Source organism: Lissotriton vulgaris, chromosome 2_2 (assembly GCF_964263255.1).
Source record: "Lissotriton vulgaris chromosome 2_2, aLisVul1.2, whole genome shotgun sequence".
NCBI classification, from domain to species: Eukaryota; Metazoa; Chordata; class Amphibia; order Caudata; family Salamandridae; genus Lissotriton; species Lissotriton vulgaris.
In genome coordinates, this window is record NC_141688.1 from 327,961,695 (window position 1) to 327,982,685 (window position 20,991).

Here is a 20,991-nt window from a genome sequence, read left to right on the forward strand (position 1 = left end):
GGATGTCCGAGCTTGCCTTATAATATTCTGCCGGCAGCCCGTCAGGACCAGGGGTCTTGCCGTTAGACAATTGGAAGATTGCTTCGCGGAGCTCTTCCGGTAAAAGCTGGGCTCCCAAATCTTCTTGTTGTGCAGTGGTTAATTGGTAGGGGGAAAGATATCGGTAGGGGGAAAGATATCCCACTATGTCAGGGGTTGGGTTCCGGAGCCGGGAGCGGTATAGCGCTTTGTAATGAGCAGTAAATGCTTCATGGATGTGGCGTTGAGAGTATAGCATTTCCCCCTCGTCTACTTTTATCGCCACCACTGGGTCTGCGCGGTCTTCTCGTGAAATCAGCCAAGCCAACAGCTTGCCGGGTCTGTCACTTTGATGATGTGTGCGGCGTAATTGATGTTGCGTACCTTTTCTAGGAGGCGTATGTGTTCATCCCGGGCCTCCGCTAATGGGCTGTCAGCGCCATTGATCGCATCCTGTTCCCGTCTGAGTAGGTCGGTTTCTAGCCTCGTCAGGTCGCTTTCTAATTGTTTCCGCATGTGTCCCTGCGTGCCCAGCCAATATCCGCGAATCACAGCCTTGAAGGCGTCCTATTCTATCTGGGGGGTGGATGCTGTGTCAGTGTTTTCCTCAAAATATTGGGCTGTCTGTCTGAGAAGTGAGTCTCGGAAGGCCGCGTCTAGTAGCAACGCTGGTTGGAGCCGCCAGGTGGGGATGGGGGGGTGTGGGCGCTCCCAAGTAATATTCAGGAAATGTGGGTTATGGTCTGAGTGTGTGCGGCCCATGTGTCGTGTGTCCGTGACTAGTGGGAGAAGGTCAGTGGTCACCATGAATCTGTCCAGACGCACATGTAAATCATGCGCACCTGAGTAGTAGGAGTATTCCTTTGTCGTGGGGTTGCACGTCCGCCAAGCATCATGTAGATGCCACTGCGTAGCCCAGGTGAGCAGTGCCTTCTTGGCGTTGTGTGTCGGTGCGTTATCTTGGGGCGGGAAAGAGCGGTCCAATGTCGCGTCCAGCACGCAGTTATAATCACCTCCCAACACCCACGGGACCGCATGCCATGTTGCCATTATTGTGGAGAGGTGTGTAAGGAAGCCACCCTGGTCAGTGTTTGGGGAGTATTTGGATGCCAGTACTACTTGTTGTCCATCTAGTCTGCCCTGAGCTACCACATATCTGCCGTCAGGATCTATGTGCGTGTCCGTGACTGCCCAGGGGGTCCCAGGGCGGACCCACAGGAGTGCTCCGCGCACGAAGGAGGAGTATGTTGTGGCGTATAGCTGCCCACGCCATTTGCGGTGTAGTGCTCGCACCTCTGCCTGATTCAGGTGCGTTTCCTGTAGTAGTGCTATGTGTATCTTGTGATGTTTTAGGTAGGAATAAATCTGATCGCATCTTGCCGGTGGGTGCATCCCCCTGACATTCCAAGTACAGATCTCGATTTCAGCCATTATAGTTATTCATGTATGTTTCGCCCTCGCCAGTCGCTCCCAGGTCCGCAAACAGAGTGTTCCTCTGGTCTCCCAAATCCAATCCCACCTCCCAACCCCCCCGACCGCCAACACAACATGCATTACTCTCACAGTGCGTACCTGGGTAAAGTAAGAGGGGGGTATACATAGCCAAATGCAGGCAATAGAACAGTAAATACCAAAAGGTCGTTGGCGCAACATGCCTCCGTCCAAAACCTCAAGTGAGCAATAGTGAACTATACAGTTCTAGGGGGTGTTAGTTGGTTGATGTCGCTAAATTCAGGTTGACAATATGTCCATGAAGGGAGCTTCTCCTCGCCCGGGTCTGGCGGAGAAGCTGTGGCCGGCATGCGAAGTCCGGAGGCCACCCGCCCAGGACAGCTGCAGGAAGTATGTCCAAAGTCAAAAGGTGGGAGCACAGTTCGCCAGAAAATGGGGAGGGCCCTGCTTATAACAGGAGCAGTATCGGGGATGTAAGTTTATGCTTTTATTTAAAGGTAAGTGGTCCCTCCGGTGCAGGGGTTAAGATTACATATATATGGCAAAACGTTACTCACTGCGTCTCGCCATCCCCCGGGTCCCTGAGGCAGGAGAAGTCTGTACCGCAGTTAGGTTCGCCAAACATTCACCCTGTGATGAGTCAGGGTGTCATATACGCCGTCAGCTTGGTTCCACTCCGTGTGGGGGGGGGGGCGATCCTGGGAACTGCCTCAGCCGAGGAGGTCCACTGTCTGCGGCGTGACACTCGGAGGGCCTCCAGATTGTTGGGAGTCCGGTATTCCATAGATTGCCTCATCGTCGCTCAGAAATGTCGCCGGGCTGGCGTTGGGGGCCAAGGACGGAGTCAGGGTGCTGCTGTTTTCAGAGACTTTGCGCAGCGTGTCCTGCTGTTCCTGTAGGATCTGGTCCGCTGGCGGGGAGTGAGCCGGCGACTCCAGCGCGCGGGGAGGTGTGGGTGTCCTGCGTCTGCGGCGCCGCCTCGACCCTCGAGCGCGTGGCATAGCAGTGTGCCTTTGCGGTCCTCCCGGTGTTCCCGCCATGCTTCCATCCAGCCAGGTCTCGACCTCCTCGGGGGTAGTGAAAAAGTGTGCCACTACTCTTAGCTTGGCAGGGAAAAGTAGCGAGTACTTGAGGCCCGCCTGCCGTAGCCGTCTCTTTACCTCCAGGAAGGAGTGTCGTTGCCGTTGTACTTGTATCGTGTAGTCGGGGAAGAACATCACAGTAGCATTGTCTATCTGGATGTCGCCAAGCTTCCTGGATTCCCGCAGGATCGTGTAACGATCTCTGTAGTTGAGGACTCCTAGAATTATAGGCCTGAGGTTTGAGCCTGGGGGTAGGGGTCTTGTGGGCACCCTATGCGCGCATTCCACCACGAAGTGGGGCGATAGCGCACCCTCCGGGACCAGGTCACGCAGCCAGTCCTCCACTCGTCGGGTGGCATCAGACCCTTCCCATTTTTCCGGAATGCCTACCAGGCGGATGTTGTTTCTTCGCGCCCGTCCTTCTGCATCTTTGGCCCTGTCCTCCAAGAACTCCACTCGGTTAAGCAGGTCTCGGATGTGCTTGTCAGCTTGAGTCACTGTGGGTTCCAATGTTGCCACCGCCCCCTCCAGGGTCGTAGTGCGTTCTTGTAGCTTTTTGTGATCGGCTTTGAGATGGGTTAGGTCAATCGCCACACTGTCGATCTTGGTTTCCAGGGAGGTGCGGGTTTGTTGAAGGGATTCCTCTAATCGTTCCATGACGGCTAGCACATTGTCCAGTTTTGACGTCACTTGCTCCGCGTCCATTCTGGTCGTTGATTTAGACAGTTTCCCTTTCGTCGACGCGCCCCCAGTGCCAGTCCGGGTCATCACTCTCCCAGACATGGGCCAGTTGTGGCGATCGCACAGGGCCTCTGTGCAATTGGGGTGGCTTCAAAGTCCGCGTCAGGTGGGGGTGATTGCGCGATCTTCTCAGCGCGCCCTGTAATCGGGGTCTCAATGTAGTCTGGATCGTGGGAACCACTCCTGTGTGTCGTCGCTTGGGCAGGCCTCCACTACCAGGGGCCTGAGGTGGGTCTGCACAGCCCCGGGGCCAGTAGGCGTCCCCGTTCTTCCGTTAAGCTCGTTGGCATGCAGGAGGTGGTTTCAATGCAATTATGCGTTTTGCCTCTTATGTCGCCCAGTCGCCACCGCGGGGGGGGCTCGCCACTATCCACTGCGTCCCCCGTCTCCTCAGCTCTCCCCGGGCATGGCCGTCCGTCTCCGCTATCCGGCAGCTCAACTCCGCAGCACTGTGGCGGTTTCCTACTGCGGCAGGATACGACAGCCGCTCTGCGCTTTATGCTGGTCTACGCAAGAGCCCGGAGGCAGGGGGTGTCGTCCTGTCCCCCTCGGTCGTCGTTGCGGGCTCCGGCGGTGTCCAGGTTAGGCCGCAGCGCAAGGCCCACCGCGCAGGCAAGAGCCGCCTGGTCTGGTAGTTCAGCCCTGTAGTGTGGTAGTAGCGCTGGTCCGCTTCTCGGAGTATCTGGGCTCTTCCCCCCCACGCAGCCGGCAGTGCAGCAGTCGGGCGTGGTATATCGTCACCCCCGCAGCCGCGGCCCTGCCGGTTCCGGCGTTTTCCAGGTGTCCGGGTCCCCCCCGCCTCGCCGATCCTTCAGCCGGGCCCCTCAATGCTTCGTTCTGTTGGGTACTGTAGCTTAGGGGGGGTCGCCACAGCAACACTGTCAGGAAGCGGGGGGGCTCTCCGGTCTTCTGCCCCTACTCCACTGGCTCCGACGAGGAATTGCGCAAGTCGCTGCTCTAGGCCCAGCCGCTCCGTCGAAGCCACGGTCTCGCGTTGGCAGGTCTGCTGGTGCAGCAGCGTCCAGGGTGGTCTTGTTCCCCCAGTCAGCGTCGGTGCGGATCTCAGCAAGCGATCAGTCCCAAAAGTTCGTGTCAGATGGACGAGCCTCACCTCCAGCTCTGCCTGCAGTCACAGTGCTTTCAGGATGTCTGTGGCCGGAGAATCGGCCCGGGCAAGGGGAGCTTGGATCGGAGCTCTACCCTGCCACGTCTGTCGCCATTGCGCGCCAAACCACGCCCCACCAGCTGGTGTACCCATGATGTGGACATTGGTGACAGTTCACCTGTCAAAAACAAGATCTATCGCCAGTCAGATCAAGTCAAGGAAAGCATCAGAGCTGATATCAACAAGATGCTGGAGTTAGGGGTTATTAAACCCTCTGAGAGCCCCTTGGCCAACCCAGTGGTTCTGGTCCCCAAGCCTCATCCACAAGGTGGAAAGAGAGAAATTAGGTTTTGTGTGGACTATAGAGGGCTCAACTCTTGTCGCCAAGAGCAGATGCTCACCCTATCCCAAGAGCAGATGAGTTGATAGACAAATTGGGTGCAGCCAAATTTCTAAGTACCTTTGACTTAACTGCAGGGTACTGTCAGATTGGCATGGCCCCAGGAGCCAAAGAGAAAACAGCATTCTCCACACCTGATGGGCACTATCAGTTCACTGTGATGCCTTTTGGGTTAAAGAATGACCCTGCCACCTTCCAGAGGTTGGTGAATCAAGTCCTGACTGGGTTGGAGTCCTTTAGTGCACCTTATCTTGATGATATTGCTGTCTTTAGCTCCACCTGGCAGGATCACCTGATCCACCTTGGGAAGGTTTTAAAAGCCCTGCAATCTGCAGGCCTAACTATCAAGGCATTCAAATGCCGGATAGAGCAGGGCACTGCGGTGTGCTTGGGCCAACTTGTTGGAGGAGGCCGGGTACAGCCCAAGATCCAGGCCATCCTGGACTGGGCAGCTCCAACCACCCAGACCCAAGTCAGGGTATTCCTTGGCTTAACAGGGTATAACAGGGGGTTTGTGAAGGGATATGGGTCCATTGTGACTCCCCTCACAGAACTCACCTCCAAGAAAATGCCCAAAAACGTTAACAGGACAGTTAGTTGCCAAAGGGCGTTTGACACCCTGAAAGAAGCAATGTGCTCAGCACCAATTCAGAAGTCTCCAGATTATACCAAGCAGTTCATAGTGCAGACTGATGCCACTGAGCTAGGGCTAGGAGCATTCCTACCCCAGACCAATGGTGAAGGCCAAGACCAACTTGTTGCTCAACTTCCACATGGAGAACATCAAGGACAGGAACACCACCTGACGCGTGACCGGCCTGACGCGTTCAGAGACGGTCGCTCCCCAAGCTTCCTGCTGTAGTGGTATCGTTGGCTGTTCTCGCTGTTTTTTCTGTGCTACTCGTTAACTGCTGCCTGACAGCGCTAGAGCGTATATAATTATTAATAGCGCTTTGTATTCCTCTAGCTGCCGCCTGTCATAGCGCCTTACCGCTCTAAGCATTATCGTGTGTTTATAATTAGCAGTGCCTGCCAGCTGCCGCTTGTCATAGCGCTTCACCATTTTCTGCATTATCGAGTGTTCATAATTAGCAGTGCCTGCCTGCCAGCTGCCGCTTGTCATAGCGCTTTACTATTTTGAAGCATTGCCGAGTGTTTGGAGCTGCTGCTGACGATTTCCAGATTTAGCACTGTTTGCATTGTTGTGCGCAGGGCAAGTTGCACACGCGCTGTGATGGCTTTGACCCTAATTGACATCGTTGGAACTTCGATTTCTGTGGCGCTTGTTTCTCAGGGTGTTTATATCCATCACTTACTCGCTGTGCCCCATCCTGTTGCCTGTTTCACTTTAGCCGCCATCTTGTTGTTGTTGTGCCTCGGAGCCCGTCCCCTACGACCCGATCCCGCCTCCCAGCTGATCCTCCCTCGCCCCTCCCTTCCCACCATCCATATATGACAGATGCTTTTGCGTGCAGCGTTCACGCGCAGCGGTCGCGCTCCATGCGCGCCAAAAGTAAGCCCGTCTACGCCCGTCCGCGCCTGGATTGCGCCCAGCACTAGACCCACTGCCCCCGCAAAGCGCACTCCTCCAGCATAACATATGACGCCGCCACCCTCCTAGCCCTTAACCCTGGACGCACACCTCTGTGCTGCGTAACTGCCCCAGGACTCACCCATGGACCCTTCGCCTGCCACTACTGCAAATTTACCAGCATCAAGACCCACACCACACCCACTAACCCCAAACACAGCTCCGACTAACCACCTGAAGTGCATCCTGCTGAACACCCGCTCGGTCCACAGGCACGCCACCGAACTCTGGGATCTACTCGACACTACATCACAGGACGTCGCCTTCCTTACTGAAACATGGATGAACGCATCATCAACACCCGACATCGCCATAGCCATCCCCGACAACTACAAGATCATCTGAAAAGACCGCACCGTCCAAACAGGAGGAGGCATCGCCATCGTCCATAAGAACACCATCAAAATCACGACCAGCTCCGACGACATCCTCACAACCGCCGAACATCTTCACTTCCAGATCCACACCGACCCTAGGATCACACTCAGAGGCACCCTCATCTACAGACCTCCAGGAACCCGTAAACAATTCAGCGAATCCATCACCGACTTCATCACTCCACATGCCCTCGCCTCCGAGAACTACATTCTACTGGGAGACCTCAACTTCCACCTGGAAAAGAAAAACGACAGCAACACCACCACCCTTCTTGACAACCTGACCAATCTCGGCCTCAAACAACTTGTTGACACCAGTGCTTAATTTGTGCCGGAGCTTTCCGGTGCTCAGCACCGGTACTTTATTGTCAGGGCCGGGGCTATACATGTCTTTCAGGAGGCAGTGTTGGTGAAGGTAATTTTTCAAAAATACAGACACAGAGTGAGACAGCTTAACTTTTTCCACGTCGTCTGTGCTGCTCAGCCTCTTACTGTCTCCCATTCATCAAGGCATGCACTGACTGACTCCTGGCTGGCAGCGGCTGGATTTCAACTTTCGTGCTTTAATAAAAAAAAGCAAACGGGCTCCCCACGAGCTGTCTTTATTTCCGTGGTTAATCTTCCCCCTCCCTTAGAGCAAGTTGGAGAGCCCCTTCCCGCCTCCCTTCGAGCAAGTTACAGAGCCCCTTCCTGCCCCCCCTTCGAGCAAGTTACAGAGCCCCTTGATGACCGGAAGAAGGCTGGACTCTTAATGCCCGTTACATGTCACGCAGGCCTTCAGCAGCTCCCTATTGGTTAATGAAGGTCTAGGCTGTAATGATTGAAAGTGTGGGCCCTGGGCCCTCATGGTAGGTGCAGCAAGGACGACACGGACACCAGGATAGAGTGGTAGGAAAGGTCCTGAGCACGTGCGCTCAGCCTCTTTTATTGGCAGCGTCATGTGACACCATGACGTCTGTGGTGGGTGGGTGTAGATTGTATTACATTTCATAGAAACACTAGAGCGTGTCCACGCTAAGACACCACATCACTCCCCCTTTTAATCTATGGAAAGATTAAGCCTCAGAGTTTACATTTGTAGGAAATAACATATCTCAGGATGCAGTGAAGTGTTCAGTTCCGCCAAGCTTTTCACTTCGCCGCTGCTTGGGGTTGGACAGATGGAGTTCAGTTTGTTTAGGGGAACAACTGTCCGCTTAGGCCTGGTGGTGGTGCCGATGGAAACAGTCTGCAAGCCTTGGGGAACCCCGTTGTACTCACAGTCTTTCTGTTGCTGACCTCCTCGGTGACGGGTACGGTTGGAGTTCTTGTGGTTCGCCGTGGAATGATGGTTGGCCTTGGGCTCACTGTGGGGACCCACTGCGCCTGACTTCTTCTTCACTCTTAACTGTAGTAACAGCCAAGTGGATTCATTCCTTCTTTACTTAACTGTGGCAACGGCCACGTGGATTACTTCCTTCTATTGTTAACTGTGGCAACGGCCACTGGGATATACTTCTTCCTGCTGTTCTTAACTGTGGCAACGGCCACGTGGATGTCCTTCCTGCTTAACTGTGGCAACGGCCACGTGGATATCCTTCTTCCTGCTGTTCTTAACTGTGGCAACGGCCACGTGGATGTCCTTCCTGCTTAACTGTGGCAACGGCCACGTGGATATCCTTCCTTGCTCTCAAGCCGTGGCAGGGTTGCCACCTGTCTTCCTTTTCTTCCTTTCTTTTCACTGTGGCATGTGCCACGCAGGTCTCTCCTTTTCATCCTTTCTGTTGATGGCGGCAGACGTGCCACTCAGCTCTCTCCTCTTCTTCCTTTCTTTTCGCAGTGGCAGACGTGCCACGCCGATCTCTCCTCTTCTTCCTTTCTTTTCGCAGTGGCAGACGTGCCACACAGATCTCTCCTCTTCTTCCTTTCTTTTCGCAGTGGCAGACGTGCCACGCAGATCTCTCCTCTTCTTCCTTTCTTTTCGCAGTGGCAGACGTGCCACGCAGATCTCTCCTCTTCTTCCTTACTTTTCGCAGTGGCAGACGTGCCACGCAGATCTCTCCTCTTCTTCCTTTCTTTTCGCAGTGGCAGACGTGCCACACAGATCTCTCCTCTTCTTCCTTACTTTTCGCAGTGGCGGACGTGCCACGCAGATCTCTCCTCTTCTTCCTTTCTGTTTCGCGACATCACTCAGTCCAATCTTGCATCTTCTCTCCTGACCTGGCTCCTCCATGCAGGGCGCGCCCGCTGCATGTGTGATCCTGGTTTGTCCCCGACTGGAACACTTCCTCCTTCTTCCTCAGCTTCCTGAGTTGGCGTCGCGAACCCTCATCACTGGATTCTTGTAGGTGACGTTCGTGGGATGGTGTTTAGAGACCTAGACTAGGTCGAACGTCCTGGACCATTTGGCGGTCCGCTCCTGCTGATGTTTTGGCAGGTTTCTTCGGTCGTCCTTTCGGACTTTCTGATGTTGGTTAAAGAACCCATCGCGGGTCATACTTGGTACGCGATCTTTCTGTGGATCGGCTTCTGGGGGTGCCACTCTTAGTGGTCTTCTTCGGTAACTCTTCTGCACTGTGGCGTTACCTGTGCCCTTCTTCCATCTCGTGGGGGCTGTGCCTTGCCACGTGGCGCGTTATCTGCGCCCGTTTTCTTCAAGGCTCTCGGACACTTGTAGCGTGTCGTCGGTACTTGCAGCTTTGGCTGGCGTCCTTTGTCTTGCTGCTTGGCTGACGTCCAGTACTTTGCTGCTTTTGGACCGTCGGGTACTTGCTGCTTTGGATGGCGTCAGAAGTTTGCTGCTTCGGACCGTAGGCGGGCGTTAGTTGATTCTGCGGTGATCTCCCGTGGCCACTAGAAGTCACTGCTCTCTCCGTCTTCTGATCTCGGCAGTCTTATTCCCTGATCCTACCTCCAGTGCTTGGCAGCTGTCTTCTCCAGACGTTTCGTCCTTGCTTGGATGCTTGGTGAGGCGTTGGTGCCTCTTCCCACGTCACTCTGGAAGTGGCGTCTGCCGACTCCTTGCTGGTGCGTGTTGGTGTTTTCTCTTCCTTGTCTTCTGCGCGGAGCGCGCTTTCTGAGTTGCGGCGTTGAGATGCTTTCCCTTGGGGCACTACTCCGTCAGGTGCCGCTAGATGGTGCTACTTCTTTTGCGTTGAGCAGTGCTTGTTTCTGTGCTGCAAGATGAGGGTGCAGTAATACTTTTGGCCACTGGGTGGCAGTGTTTCTGGATCTTTCGAACAGCCTGTCTTGTCTTTCCCGGGATGTGCACTCTACTGCTTCAGTGCACCGGGGGTTGAAGCTGCTGCTGATAATGGGTGAGTAGATTTTCTCTGCTTTAGGTGTTTAAGAAATGTACTGCATTATAGATGTGTTGAAGTCCGGCAGGCATTGCAGACGCACATTTAATTTCCCTTTTTGTATTGTGCAGGCCTCGATGCTGGGGGCTTATTTGGCTGTCTGTGTGGGTACACCTGTTGTTCCCCTTATTTCAGTGTCCCAGTGAGGCTTTTGTAACTTCTGGCGGTGTTGACCGCTTTGCCGGCACTTTGCCCTACACAGAGCACACGAGGAGGGGGCTCTTCTAATAACAGCGTCGCTGGCAGCTGGCAGACATCTTTCTCCCCTGCTCCCTTGCACACTGCTCCTCACACGGCACACGTGGGGGCTCCTTCCTGACGGCAGCGCTGGCAGCTGGCAGACGGTCTCTTCACCCTTGCTCCCGTGCCCACTTGCTCCTCACGCGGAGCACACGAGGGGAGGGGGGGGGGGCGCCTTCAGCTCTTGGCGGCGCTGGCCGCCTGCCGATGCTTGCTCCTTCCTCGCTCTCTCACCCCCCGTCCGCAGCCGCCTCGGCAGTGCTCACGCGGGCGGGGGAGAAGTTGTTTCCTCCGGTGGGGGATCTCGTCGCTCCGGTCACTCCTCCTCGGCGAGGAACGCACTGGGCAGGCCGCGGTTGGGCTCCGCCGGCTCTGTCTTGAACGTACTTGGTCCGCTGGCCCCACTTTCGCCGGTCTCCCGCCGCTGCAGCTTCTCACTCACACGCTGCGCGGCGGAGACCTGCCTTGCTCGTCGCAGGTCACGGGTGGGCTCCGCTGGCTCTGCAGTCACTGTCCCCCGCTAGGCGCTACCGGCGGGCCACGGGTGGGCTCCGCTGGCGCTGCCTCGTCTCTTCTTCGCTGGGGGTGCCGCCGGCAGGTCGCGGGTGAGCTCCGCTGGCGCTGCTGTGTCTTCCCTCGGTGGAGGTGCCGCCAGCTGGTCGCGGGTGGGCTCCGCTGGCCTGGACCACGTCGCGAGGGGGGTCGGGAGGCGGTTAGCTACTCCGCTCCCTCCCCCTCGTTGTGTAGTAGGGTTTTGGGTCCGGCCGCCTTCCCTTCGCGCCGTGGCTTACTCTGGGCCCCGCCGCTTCCTTTACACACGCGGCGGGGGCAGGGGATGACTCGGGCAGGCCGCGGGTAGGCTCCGCTGGTCCTGCTTATATATAGGCACAGTTACTGCTGGGCACTTCGCCCGCCAGGGGCTCACCTTCGGCCGGCAGGCCAGATGCTGCGTCGCGGTCGTGGCGGGTGGACTCCGCCCGGCCCGTGCTCCACTCTGGTGGGGTTCTTGCTTTGCGGCCGTCTCAGGTGGGCTCTGGGCGGTCCGCTCATTCCTCGAGGCACATGTTGGTGGCGGCCGTCGCAGGTGGCTTGAGTCGGCTAGCTAGTCGCCTCTTGGTGGCTGCTGGGCTCCGACCTGCACCGGCTTCTCGGCTCGCTGTGCCTTGCTGCAGGGAGTGCCCTTCAGGCAGGCACCACTCCCCCTTCTTCGCAGTGTTTGGTAGTGGCACGCGTGGGATGCACTACCGACCTCGTCGCCATTGTAATGATTGAAAGTGTGGGCCCTGGGCCCTCATGGTAGGTGCAGCAAGGACGACACGGACACCAGGATAGAGTGGTAGGAAAGGTCGCCTCTTTTATTGGCAGCGTCATGTGACACCATGACGTCTGTGGTGGGTGGGTGTAGATTGTATTACATTTCATAGAAACACTAGAGCGTGTCCACGCTAAGACACCACATAGGCGGGAGTGCTCAAGTTAAACAGACACTGAAATTTCAGGCCGAGATCCCTCCAGCCACGCACACGTGACAAATTCTTCCAGGATGCAGAGGAGCTTGTTTATGATAATTGAACCTGCCCGGGCAGTCGAGTCAGACTCCAGCCAGAAGAAATGAGTTATGAATGGCTCTGCTCACCCCAGGTACCGATTGTTTTAAAAAGTGAGGCATGATGCAGGCAGTGATCCATTACCGCTTGTATTACCTAGGATGCAGCGCTTTATGGAGCTAACACTCAGAAAATCACAGTGCCGAGAGTGTGCACATGGATTTTAAGAACTCTAATTTTACCTCTTAAACACTGTGCATGCGGGGCTAAACCTCCAGGTTATTTTTTTACCCCTTCTGGTCCTCCTGCCCTTTCTTTTGCTCCACCCTTGGGCCGCTGGTGCTCAGCCGAGGTCGCTCCGCTCCTCTCCCCTTCCTTCACTTCCGAGGCTCGCAGTGAAGCACCTTGAGTCCTCTTGTCATGCAATTCTTCGGCCCTCCCTTCACAAGTTGCTGACCGTCACTTTCATCCGGTGCCTCTCACCGCTATTCTCGGCCATTCATGTTTCATCCAGGTCTACATTTAAGCACATTACTTTTTCTGGGGGTCTCGCATGCAGCCTACAGACCCACCCCCATCACTTTCCTTTTCATGAGCCCCGATCGCTTTGATTTATTCCTTCCCCAGCACCTGGGAATCCGAGGCCAGAAAAAGAAAACAAAACGTGCAAAACAGAGTTTGCTTTTGCAGGCAGGTCTGCAGTTATACTTACCACAAACTAAAAGCCTAAGCCTTACTGTCATTAATACAATGTCACCAAAACCTTACACTTGAAACTATGATGGATTCATAAGCTGTTATGTGCAGCACCAATTGTGACTTTAAAGCAGCACTGGGGCGCTAGACTGAGGGTGATTTCTTTAAGCCAGGACAAAGGCCATCCATTGACACCTGCTACGTGATGCGACCTCAGGCTCTCGCAGAGACTATTGCCAGGGCCACTGTAATTATGTGACTGCGTCACTACGGGCGACTTTCACATGATTATAGATTTGCCTCACAGTGGAACCCTTTTTGTAAAGCTGGAATAGTCAACCCTCAGGTGCTTATTGCTGTGTTTGGATGCTAAACTAGTAGTGAGTTGCAAGTAATGCCCAGAGAGTGTTAGCACGTTTAAAAATGATAAAACAAACTCATTCTATTACAAAATGTGCTGCATTGTGTCGCATAATTTGCCTTTTACTTGCCATGTAATTTACTCAACCCTGCTACGTAATTTGTCTCTCTCCTGCCGCAGAATTCCAGTGGCCCTCACTATAGCTCTGGTCTCACAACAGGCATGCCCACAGGTGTTCCAAAATCCCACATTTATCTAATTTACAACAGGCGAGTCTCTGAAAGCTCTTTTTGTCCCTTCTACTCCCTGCAAACACTATAAAAGTTCGGGGTAAACACAGTGCTTGAAGGTCAGCGGATAACTTCATATCAGTTTATCATCATTTATTGTCTACTTGTCCATTGGAAAAAACAGTCATTAGAAGGTGCCCTTGCGAGAAATCTTGCTGTCTGGGCATTGACTAAATGAATCATCCACCCCTGATTTACCTCGAGTCAGCAACAGCGTTCCCCAAGGCAGCCCCCTAGAAAGGCTACCCCTTCCACTTCACACAGCCCTGATTGCAGTGCTCATTGTAACCTTGTGTGGTGAGATTAAACGGAATAGTATTTTTAACTTTGTAGAAAATGTAACAGTTCAAATCCAGACAGACACTTAGCCTCCCTTTTTTCTTTTACATTACACACATCTTAATAGTTGGAATAGCCACGAATACAAAATGCTGTATTTTACTTCAGTAATAGCACTTAAGGTGCTGCAGCATCCCTCCCTCGCCCCCAAATACATGTAAGCTGATTTGGCCATAAATAATTTTGAAAACTCTGCTTTGACACTGCACTGTTTCATTCTATTTTCAAGAACAACACAGCCAGAATGCACTTTGGCCACATGTGCTGTGAGTTTCATTAATTTTCTTAAGTGTAAGACACATTTGTGTGTTTTTTTTTATTCAATTCGATTTTTTTAAAGACAAATACCAATATAAGGGTTTAGTGTGATTTTTCCTTCATTTTTCAGTTGAAAGGTTACTGTTTGATTATTACAAAATGTATTGATTCATTAAACGTTTTAAGTGGTAAAATGACAGAATGAAAAACTAGTACTGACATCTAGCAGAGTGTATTTGTCTGTTTCAAGTGTTTTGTGCATGTGTAATATGTGTAGTGCATTTTGTACAGTTGAGTTTGCTAACCTTCAAATGTCGCGTATACATGAAAACAAAACAGGATGGTATCAACACTCAAATTATTTTGGTCCATTGTCTCTTCATCTATGCACCCTGTCAAACATAGACCTCTTTATAGTCTGTTGTCAATTGTGTTCTGTGATGGTTGGGGTTTGACAGCTACATCATTGTGTATTACCTTCATGTTAGAGAGCAAAAGGCCCTGTTGTATGTTGGGAACATTATTTTAAGGGCTACGGGGTGGCAATTGGGGTAAGATGTGTTCGGTTTATTCCCATTTACAATGCACTTGTGAGAGTAAATCCCTTTCTAGAAACTTGTCCCTCCTCCATCTCTCCTTTTACTCCACCCAAGCATCATCTTACTACTTTGATCTCCCTAATAACCCTTTATAGATTCTTCACTCCGGTATCCCTCCCTCCACCCATCACAGACCTTGTTTTACTACTATCTCCTAAATAACACTTTCTAGGTACTTCCCTTGTCCATCCATCCGTTATACCATTCAACGAAGCTAACAGACACATATGTCCATCACTCAAATTAGCATACATTTCCCTATATTAACTCACCACTAATACTTTTTGGGTTCCAGAGTAGCGTACTACTCACTGAAAAGTGCTGTGACGCCTCGTCAGGAGTGGAAGTGCTATATAAATACAATTACAATATTGGGCTTATTACAGGACTGAATGATGTGCCAACATCATTACAAGTTGTATATATAACAGGGAGGTGCATATTGTGCCTCTAGCTGAGAAAATATATTCTTTATATGATAGATGCCTTCATAGTGGGCTTGTACCTCTGATCTCTGTAATGTCATGTATGCTTTGGCTAAAAAATGTACATATATCAGTGGGAAATTCCCCAAATTCTCAGAGCAAAAGAATTGAGAATTGTGTAAGAAGTGGTACTGTCTTTTAGTAAAAGTTTGGGGGACGCCACAAATCACCTGACTTTGCCGTTTGCTGTTCGAGGAGGAAGGAAGGACTGCTACCACTCGCGGTACCCGCTTCGCGGGTCCCGCTTCGCCGCTGCCATCACCGGACCTACAGGTAGCTGCTGGGTGTGTGAGCGTGAGACAGGGCTGCGAGCGTAGGAACCGGGACTCGCTTTCCCAGGAGTCCCGGTAATCCTCAGGCCGAGTCACCTGGCCCGCTCTCCCTGACCGCCCCGCCCAGCTGAAGCACCTTAAAAGACTCAGCCTCCCATAGCGTGTGGGGACGCCACAAATCACCTGACTTTGCCGTTTGCTGTTCGAGGAGGAAGGAAGGACTGCTACCACTCGCGGTACCCGCTTCGCGGGTCCCGCTTCGCCGCTGCCATCACCGGACCTACAGGTAGCTGCTGGGTGTGTGAGCGTGAGACAGGGCTGCGAGCGTAGGAACCGGGACTCGCTTTCCCAGGAGTCCCGGTAATCCTCAGGCCGAGTCACCTGGCCCGCTCTCCCTGACCGCCCCGCCCAGCTGAAGCACCTTAAAAGACTCAGCCTCCCATAGCGTGTGGGGACGCCACAAATCACCTGACTTTGCCGTTTGCTGTTCGAGGAGGAAGGAAGGACTGCTACCACTCGCGGTACCCGCTTCGCCGCTGCCATCACCGGACCTACAGGTAGCTGCTGGGTGTGTGAGCGTGAGACAGGGCTGCGAGCGTAGGAACCGGGACTCGCTTTCCCAGGAGTCCCGGTAATCCTCAGGCCGAGTCACCTGGCCCGCTCTCCCTGACCGCCCCGCCCACCCAACACCTGACAATTACATATATAAAGCGGTGATCAACGCTGCGCGGGAGCGCCCGGGGCTAAGCCCGGGCAAAGGGCGGGCCCTCTGTGGCCCTCAGAGGCCCGAGGAGACTGGGCTGGGCCACAGATCTTGGCTAGGCGTTCTGAGCTCCATCCCGCGTTTTCACTTGGTTATGTCCTGCCGTGAAACAAGAAGCATGGCCGCCGCAGGAGCCAAAAAACTCACTGGGACACTGGATGATTTCATCACCCGCACACACGCACTTATCGACGAGGGGATAATTCTCATGGACAGGAGAGTTTCTCAAGATCTGGCCATGGCCAAGCGTTCTTCCCTTGGCCTCATTGCCGAGGCTCAGACACCGAAAATGGATTCCCGGCGAGAAGCACAGGTGTTAGTACATCATTCTGGACCTAATAAGGACTTGGACGTCCTTAATTTTGCCCAGGATTTGGAGGCTTCACCTAACTTAGACATACTGACTGAGAGCGGAACGCAAAGAAGTGAAATAAATGTTAGTAACCCTACAGTCAATTTAACAGAAAGAGCGCGGATAGAAGGGGCAATCCCTAAACAAAAACGCAAAACTAAGACCTTACCGGCTGTAAAAGGGAAGAAGGCTATTACTTTACCTAATCCTTGTATTGCTGAAAAACCCTCAGACAGTCTACCTATCCCCACAGAAGGCCCACCTCCTAATAACCCTGGCCTACTGCTGAGTCTCCCAGATGATACCGTAACTGACCAAAGTCTGGAGGAAATTTTGCAACTCAGCTGCCCCACAGGTAATTCAATAATAACACCCCCATTGGAGGAGCCGGGTGTAGGAGAGTAGGGTCTGCAATCCTATGATCACCCAGATTTTTTGCTTTTGTTTCACTGGTTTACGACTTTCTCTGGCTGTGGGCCTGCTGATCAGACCCACAGCCTGGCTGTTCTCTTTCTAAATTACGATATGTACCCTAGGTGCATTTACCAATTGGTACTGGGCCACCTTGTCAGACCCCGTAACGCAGGGCATAGGGGTACCCAGGGCCGCCAGGGGCTGGAGCATGTATTATGCCACCCCTGGCTGGCCTCCTAAATTTGACACAACTGGCTGCACGACAGCTGGGGCGAAGCCGTGTAACCACCCTTCGCTGTAGGTATAGTAGCTCTATATCTAACCATACAATGGACACCCGAGTTCCTATCAGTCACTCCTATGGCAGGCCTTAACAATCCTGAAGGCAGAGTGCGTGGGCTCGTGTGAGCTAGGTTCAGGCCCGAGCCGAGCCCGGTTGCAGCTTGCGGAATCAAGACCCAATAGCTGTTCCATGATAACGCGTACCATATCGGTAACTCCGGTGTCGCGTTATCAAGGCATGTCGAGTAAGGTGTCATACGAATCGGGGTGCTGCCCTCTCACCAATGTTGGCGACGAGGTTAGCATTCCACCCTTCTAGAGGGACACGACATGTACGTAACTGTGAACCCCGGTTAAAGTTAACTGAAGCCTCAGCTCCACAAAATGGATGCTGCCACCACAGACACGAGTCTGACCTCCTGCTGCTGGGAGTCCTTCCAGCGAGGAGCACTTGGACAAAGGGTTTCCTGTCGAGGGCGCTGTTCGCACCGTCCCAGACAGGGTTTGTGTATTCTGGGTAGGTAGGGCTTTGGCGAGAAGGTGACTGCGAAGTGACACCCCGGCGCTCACTACGCATCTGCCGGTTAGAACCAGTTCCAGGGGCGACAGCCCTGGCCTGGGGAAAGTCCGGCAGGGGAGAGGGGTGTAACTACCCCCCTTCCTGGTCCCACCCTTAGGGCAGGACCTAGTCATGTACCCACCCCTTTCTTTAGAATAAAGACCGGAGCGGGGACCCTTCCAAATTAGATCATCTTTGATTCAAGAACTACTTTCTACGAAAGGACATTCAAGACTCTTCTCAAGATTTCTCCCTTGTGACTAAGGAGTAGTCACCCTGCATCAGCGGGCACCAACTAAGAACTCTGCGGTTTGCTGTAAGTCCTTCCTCAAGGAATCCGACGGCCCAGCTCGACGAGAACCGGCTTCCCTGGCACCTCTGACCTCTACCCACATCATCAGCTCAGCTGTGATCCGTGGGTGCGACGAGACCTCGAGGGACCGGCCATCATCAGAACCTGCACGCTCTTAAAAACCAGCACGACCATCGAGGTAACTCTCTGGTGAGTGCTCTGGGGTCCGAGAAGCCCCGACCCTGAGCCGCTCCAGCACCGAAGTGCAGTCTCCCAGCATCTCCACGATCTGCGTGGGGCCCTTCTGCTCGCTGCTCAGCACGTTGTCTGGTCACTAGCCGCTGGCTTGTGTCCTTCTGTGACGACATCCGAGAATCATCACTGCTGGTCTGGTTGCCCCAGACTGGCCCTTGCTTCCATCTTTGCGAGAAGCATCCCGGACCCTCCTGGTCCACTCAAGACGCCCTCTTAGGCCCACCACGTGGCCCTGAGAACTGCTAAGGCTTGTTGCCCCATCCTGGGCCCAGCGACGCCGACAGCATCATCCTTCGTGGGACAGCTCGCACCTCCACCGTGGTCGCCGACAACGCCTCCTGGTCCGTGAGACTGCAGAGCCTAGCGTCGCCCACTCACCTGGTCGAGGTGACGGCCAACCGGTGCCTTCCTGGTACCCTCTGACTACTGGCTAGTAGTACGAACTTGGTCCCCTCTGCTTTCAGGTTTCTTCAATCTCCGATCCAGGCTTGGATCTCTACGAACTATTCAGCACTGGTCGCCGGCCAGCAACTCCTTTTCTTCCGGCTCCTGGCTCGTCAGCGAAGACCCCGACGCCTGTAAGACTTGTGCAGCCGCAGCCCTCGTGGCTAGGTAACTCGGCATTTCGGTGCCTGCATAGCCTCCTTACTCTAGGGTCCCGAGTCCCTCGCTTCCGACTTGCCTTATCGGGTCCGCCCGAGACCTTAATCTTTCCGTGTCCTCGGACACTTGTTCCTAATTGTGCACTTGAAGTATTTGCTAAAGAGATTTGGTTTGTGCTTAGTACCCTGTCCTCATAAAGAGTACAGGGCTGTTGTGATTCTTAATAAATATACTGTTTATTTTCATAACACTTGTGTGGTGTCCTTTCACTGGGTGTTCAAGGGGTACATGTGTGGTAAACAGCTGGCTTAACACGCCCTCTCGAGTCTTTAGCCTTAGACTGCTCGTATCCACGCTACTAGGATAGCTGGTCTATAGGTTGACTTACAACCAAACACCACTGAAGGACTGGGTTCTTTAAGACCCAGCGGTGCCAGGGCACAACACCTGAAACCTTCGTGGGTAACCTGCTCCGGCATACGAATCACAGAGACACGGGACACTTCCTTCGACGTCAAAGATTCAAGGTTTATTTGCTGCAGGGAACACAGAGATCACGACAAGTACACAGCGTGCAACTTGGGGAGACTGCTTCAAATTGGTTCTGTGAATCGCTCCTTTTATACAGTTTTTACCCATAGGATTACGTTGAACACAAAAGTTTACAACCCGGTTCCCACCATTATCCCCCAGAGGGGTTATTTTGGTCACTTTGAAACACATGAGGTCCGGAACATAAGTGCGGAAACATTTGGCGGTTCCCAACTGTAAAAACCATCTTCCCACCATTAGCAAATTCCAATCAGCAGTAAAACAGATCGAAAATAGGAACAAGGACAGGTGTAGAGGAAGACGGAGACAGTGGGGAGATCGGAAAGGGTGTAAAAAGGGGAGGTATCGGGAAACACGAGATACAGGCATCAAAGGGACGTGCCTAATGAGATGCACGGCTGAGACAATAAGCCTGTGCGGCAAGATGAGCCTCGAGCGGCGCCACCTGCCTTACAGTAGCAACCCCCTCGTCATAAAGACACTCACAAAGAACATGTGTCTTCCGCTAATATCTTGGGAGTCCCAGGGTCGCGAAGCGGACAACGTCCGTTCGCTGGCTACTTGAGGGCAAGAGACAAAATGGATGCCGTATCTAAGATGGAACCCGTGGGTACAGATGAAAAACCCACATAACAAACGAACGGTTTAAGTTAGCACAGCGAAACTGCGCCCACTTACTAAACTCGTCATTTGCGGTTCATGGATACCAGACTCGACCATATTCGTGCGAGTCGAAAACATCACTTACAATTGTCACGGAACCTCAGACGCTCCTTTTGCCCTCATGTAGGCAAGCACTAGTCGGAATCATATTCGATATTCATCAGACCATCGAGATGTTGTTGGAGCATAGCTCTGTCCAACCGAGTCCCCTTGGTAACAGATGGTTGTCTCATACACGTTGTAGCACAGAGGCCACATAAGGCAGGACCACACTGCACACAAAGGCAACACGTGAACAGGAACACTACAACGACTCCGATGATCATCAGAATCTTCCAACCCCAAGTCGACATCAGTCCCAAAAACCATCCAAGTAGCGTCCAATCCCCTACATCCACGTGTATGGATTCGGAGATCTTATGCAACCTCGAGATGGCTTGGTAGACAGTAGGAGCATTATCTGGAATGAAAATGCAGCAGCTCGAATGGATCACCTTACATACCCCACCTCGATCTGCTAAGATGACATCTAAAACCATTCGGTTTTGTAACGTCATAAGTCTCTCCGCCTGAAGTTCTGTGGTGATATTACCAAGGGCACTGGCAGTAATATTAGCTGTCGATTCTACCACTCGAGTCAACTGTCTCAGGTTCCTACTATTGACCATAGGTCCCCAAAACGGGAGGAAACCCTTGAAAAAGTCTCCTGCCTCTTGACCGGCAGTATCCTCTTCGCTAATTACACCTCGTACAACTCTAGTCTTATGATAATCGGCATCTACAGTAAACGTCGGAGGCAACAGATTTGCAATGAAACATGAGCCCATGAAGTCAGCGGGCAACCATGTATATGCACGATCATAACAGATAAAGTATGTACCCTTGGCAGCCAGAAACACAGGGGACGAGGACATCGGCAGAATATAATTTTCAATGCAAGCACTTGCTCCAAGTCGGGCTTGCGATCTTCGGCCACGACCCATAAGACAAAAATTACCAGTGAGGGGTACGACCCATATCGGAGGCGAGCTTTTAAGCTGCTTTTCACTAGTGAACACACTATAT